This window comes from Pan paniscus, chromosome 5 (genome assembly GCF_029289425.2).
Source record: "Pan paniscus chromosome 5, NHGRI_mPanPan1-v2.0_pri, whole genome shotgun sequence".
NCBI classification, from domain to species: domain Eukaryota; kingdom Metazoa; phylum Chordata; class Mammalia; order Primates; family Hominidae; genus Pan; species Pan paniscus.
Window position 1 is genome coordinate 165,174,560 of NC_073254.2, and position 5,902 is coordinate 165,180,461.

General features: G+C 35.6%; 1 non-coding gene across 1 annotated transcript; it reads left to right on the plus strand.

The window, feature by feature from the left end:
• Positions 1–468: 468 nt before the first annotated feature.
• TRNAQ-UUG (transfer RNA glutamine (anticodon UUG)) lies at positions 469–540 on the plus strand. The gene has a single exon. It is a non-coding gene; the product is annotated as a tRNA-Gln (tRNA).
• The last annotated feature ends 5,362 nt before the right edge of the window (positions 541–5,902 follow it).

A 5,902-nucleotide genomic window follows, 5' to 3' on the forward strand; every position in this document is an offset into this window, starting at 1 on the left:
ATGAGACACATTGATACAGGGAGGGGAACATCACACACTGGTGTCGAGGTGGGTAAATCACAAGGTCAAGAGATTGAGACCATCCTGGCGAACATAGTGAAACCTCATTGTGGGGCTAGGGGAGGGATAGCATTAGAAGTACCTAATGTAGATGATGGTTTGATGGGTGCAGCAAACCACCATGGCACGGGTATACCTATGTAACAAACCTGCACATTCTGCACATGTATCCCAAAACTTCAAGTATAATAATAAAAAAAAAGAAAAAGTAGTTGGAAAGAATGAACAAGACCTACTATTTGATAGCACAACTAGTCAATAATAACTTGATTGTATATTATAAAATAACTAAAAGAGTATAATTGGATTGTTTGTAACATGAAGGATAAATGCTTAAGAGGATGGATACCTCATTCTCCATGATGTGATTATTTAACATAGCATGCCTGTATTAAAACATTTTGGGTTGGTCCCATGGTGTAATGGTTAGCACTCTGGACTTTGAATCCAGCAATCCGAGTTCGAATCTTGGTGGCACCTTTCAAAGGAGTACATTTTGGCCAGGCGCAGTGGCTCACGCCTGTAATCCCAGCACTTTGAGAGGCGAAGCAGGTGGATCACCTGAGGTCAGGAGTTCGAGACCAGACTGACCAACATGGAGAAACTTTGTCTCTACTAAAAATACAAAATTAGCCAGCTGTGACAGTGCATGCCTGTAATCCCAGCTAGTTGGGAGGCTCAGTCAGGAGAATCTCTTGAATCCAGGAGGTGGAGGTTGCAGTGAGCCAAGATCGTGCCATTGCACTCCAGCCTGGGCAACAAGAGTGAAACCCCATTAAAAAAAAAAAATTTCGGGCCGGGTGAGGTGGCTCACACCTGTGATCCCAGCCCTTTTGGAGGCCAAGGCGGGTGGACCACGAGGTCAAAAGATCGAGACCATCCTGGCCAACATGGTGAAACCCTGTCTCTACTAAAAATAAAAAAATTAGCCTGGCATGGTGGTGGGCGCCTGTAGTCCCAGTTACTTGGGAGGCTGAGGCAGGAGAATCACTTGAACCCAGGAATCGGAGGTTGCAGTGAGCCGAGATTGCACCACTGCACTCCAGCCTGGTGACAGAGTGAGACTCCATCTCAAAAAAATAATTAAAAAAAAGTTTCATGTACTCCATAAATGCATACACCTACTATATGCCCACAAAAATAAAAATAATAAAAAACTGGAAAAGTAAAACTGAACACAAATTTAGTAGAAGAAAAGAAATAATAAAGGTAAGAGCATAAATACATGAAATTGAAATGAAAAAATATATAAAATATCAACAAAACAGAAGTTGGCTTTTTGAAAAGATAAACAAAATCCACAAACCTTCAGCCAGCCAGATTAAGAAAAAAGAAAGACATCCCAAGTAATAAAATTCACAGATGAAAAAGGAAACAACAACTGATATCACAGAAATTCAAGGAATCATTACAGACTAACATGAGCAATATGCCAACAAATCGAAACACTTAGAAGAAATGGATATATCCTAGACACATACAACCTACAAAGATTGAACTATGGGAAAATCCAAAATCTGAATAGACCAATGACCAGTACTGAAATTGAAGCTGTAATAAAAATGCTTCCAGCAAACAAAAGCCTAAGACTCAATGGCTTTACTGTTGAATTCTATCAAACATTTAAAGAAGAACTAATACCAATCCAAATCAAACTATTCCAAAAAATAAAGGAGGGAATACTTCCAAACTCATTCTACAAGGCCAGAATTACCCTTATATTAAAACCAGACAAAAACACATAAAAAAACAAACAAACAAACAAACTGCAGGCCAAACATTGACGCAAAAACATTCAACAAAATACTAGCAAACTGAATTTAACTACACACTCAAAAAATCGTTCATCATGACCAAGTGGGATTCATCCCAGATATGCAAAGATAGTTCAACAAACACTAATCAATCCATGTGATACATCATATCAAGATAATTTAGGAGAAAAATCATATGATCATTTCAATTGATGCTGAAAATGCATTTGATAAAATTTGACATCCCTTCATGAAAAAACCTTAAAAAATGGGTATAGATGGAACATAACTCAATAAAAGCCATATGTGACAGACAGACAGCTAGTATCATACTGAACAGGGAAAACTGAAAGCCTTTGTTTTAAGATGTAGAACAGGACAAGGATGCCCACTTTTACGACTGTTATTCAACTTAGTACTGGAAATCCTAGCTAGAGCAACCAGACAAGTAAAAGATATAAAAGGCATCTAAATTGGAAAGGAGTAAGTCCAATTATTCTGTTTGCAGATGATATAATCTTATATTTAGAGAAAGACTCCACCAAAAATCTATTTGAACTGATAAAACAATTCAGTAAAGTTGAAGGATATAAAATAAACATACAAAATAAGTAGCATTTCTGTATGCCAACAACAAACAATCTGAGAAAGAAACTAAAAAGTAATTCCATTTACAATAGCTACAAATAAAATTAAGTACCTAGGCAATAACTCAATAAAAGAAGTGAACAATCTCTACAATTAAATTTATGAATCATTGATGAAAGATATTGCAGAGGACACAAAAAATGAAAAGATATTCCACATTCATGGACTGGAAATCAATATTGTTAAAATCTCTATTCTATCCAAAGCAATCTAAAGATTTAATGTAATTCCTATCAAAATACCAATGACATTATTCACATAAATAGAAAAAATTAATCTAAAATTTATGTGGAACCACAAAAGAATAAGAATATCCAAAACCACCCTGAGCAAAAACTGGAGCAATCACATTACTGGATTTCAAATTATACTACAGAGTTATAGTAACCAAAACAATATGGTCGTAGCATTAAAAACAGACACATAGAACAATGGAACAAAACACAGAATCCAGACATAAATTTATGCATCTACTGTGAACTAATTTTTGACAAAAGTATCAAGAACATGCATTGGGGGAAACGTTTCTTCAATGAATGGTGCTAGGAAAACTGGATATCCACATGTGGAAGAATGACACTAGACCTCCATCTTTCGTTATGTATAAAAATAAAATGAAAAGAGATGAAAGACTTAAATCTAAGATCCCACACTATGAAACTACTAAAAGAAAACATTGGGAAAACTCTACAGGGCATTGGCCTGGTTGAATATTTCTGGAGTAATACCCTGACAGCACAATCAAAGCAAAAATAGACAAATGGGATCACCTCAAATTAAAAAGCTTCCAAGTAGCAGAGGAAACAATCAATAGAGTGAAGACAGCCCACAGAATAGGAGAAAATATTTGCAACCTATTCATCTCAGAAAAGATTAATAACCATAATACATAAGGAGCTCAAACAAGTCTATATGAAAAAAATCCAATAACCCGATTAAAAAATGGGCAAAAGATTTGAATAGACATTTCTAAAAGAAGATATACAAATGGAAAATGGGCATATGAAAAGGTGCTTAACCTCATTGATCATGAGAGATATGCAAATCAAAACTGCAATAAGATATCATCTTACCCCAGTTAAAATGTCTTTTATCCAAAAGCCGGGTAATAGAGAATGCTGGCAAAGATGTGGAGAAAGGGGAACACTCAAACGATGTTGGTAAAAATGTAAATTAGCACAGCCACTATGGACAACAGTATGGAGGTTCCTGAAAAAAAAATTAAAAATAGAACTGCCATATGATCCAGCAATCTCCTTACTGGGTATATACCCAAAAGAAAGGAAATCAGTATATCAAAGAAATATCTGCACTCTCATATTTATTGCAGCACTATTCACAATAGCCAAGATTTGGAAGCAACCTGAGTGTCCATCAGCAGATGAATGAATAGAAAAACAGTATTCAGTTGTGCTACCTACACACAATAGAATACTTTTCAGCCCTTAAAGAATAAGATCCTGTCATTTGCAACAACATAGATGGAACTGGAGGACATTCGGTTAAGTGAAATAAGTCAGGCACAGAAAGACAAACTTTGCATGTTCTCACTTATTTGTGGAGCTAAAAATTAAAACAATTGAACTCATGGAAATTGAAAGTAGAAAGATGGTTACCAGAGCCTTGGAGGGGTAGTTGCAGGGGAGGATATGGAAATGGAGATGGTTAATGCGTACAAAAATATAGTTAGATACAAAGAATAAGGTCTAATATTTGATAGTACAACAGGTTGACTACAGTTAGCAGTAATTTGTTGTACATTTTGGAATAACTGAAGTAGTAAAATTGGAATGTTTATAACACAAAGAAATAATGCTTGAGGTGACTGAACCCCATTTACCCTGATATGATTATTATACATTGTATATCTATATAAAAATCTCATGTATCCTATAAATATATACACATACTGTGTGCTCATAAAATTAAAAATTATTTTTTAACTAAAAAATTAAAAAAACTAACGTATAACAAACAGCACAGCACATTCAAACAAATAGGAAAAAAGTAGAACCAGAAACAGAAAAATAATCCATTGATCCAGGAGAAGGCACAAAACACACACACACATGCATGCATACATGCATGCATGCACATACACACAGGAGAAAAAAACTTACTAATACTACAAAATTAAGATCTAGAAATAAATCCAAATATACTATAATCACAATAAGTATAAATGGCCTTAATTATCTAGTTAAAGTGACAAAGAATATCAACTGGATATAAAAAATATACTCAACAGCATGAATTTAAAATATATTCATCTAATGCATTAGAAGACAGGAGGCTTGAAAATAAATGTTTATAGCAAGATATATTAAGCAGATATTAATCAAAGCAAGGTAGTACATCTATATTAATATCAGACAAAATAGACTTCAAGGCAAAAGTATTATAGAAGATAATCCAAAAATATCAAAAGATTCAATATAGTACATAAAAATAATTTTTTATGGAAGAATGTAAGAATTCTATATTTTTTGAGGCTATCCTAGAAGCTGAGAAAGGTAAGGAAATGGATTTTCCCAGAGAGCCTTCAAAAGGAATACCGGCCATGCTGACATCTTTATTCAAGCCTGTATTAATAGGAAAAGGCAGAAAGGCAAACTTTTTTCTCCAACTATACTCTCAACACAGAATACTGGTCATCAAAATCTGTGGGGTTTTCCGTACCAAGCAATTCTTCAGCACCAACTGGGTGTTCTATAATTTAATTCAATCCTGTCACTAACTGAAGTTAGTGCAGACCCTACAGGTTAAGGGCTGAGTCCCTGAAGATTGCCTCCTTCCCAACTTCAAATGCCAACCAATATGCTAGGTTGTTTTAACCTGTGCTTCTGATTGACTGACTATAAATCAGAGGTACCATGACCCCGTCTCAGGTTCAATTATTTGCCAGAATTGCTCAGAGAAGTCTGGGAAATACTTTACTTACATTTACCCTTGTATTATAGAAGCATACAAATAAACAGCTAGATGAAAGATGCAAGAGCAAGATAGGGAGGAAGGAGCCTGGAGCTTCCATGATGCCTCAGGGTGCTCCACCTTCCCAGCACCTTCAGGAGTTCAGCAACCTGGAAACTCCCTGAACCCTGTCCTTTATGGTTTTGTACAGAGGTTTTATTATGTAAACATGATTGACTACATCAGTGGCTATTGGTGATTAATTCAGCCTCCAGCTCCTCTTCTTTCCCCAGAGGTTGAAAAGTGAGGCTGAAAATTGCAAACCTTTCTTCACTAGGTTGGTTCCCCTGACAAGTGCTCATCAGGAGGCTATCCAGGATCCCCCAGCTAGTGCCCCGGGATCTAATCAGCGTACAAAAAGACACAAATCACTTTAGAGATTTCCAGGGTTTTAGGGGCTATGTGTAAAAAAAAAGGAGGGGTGTGTAGAGATCAAATATATTTTTCTTATTATATTGTATATCACATTT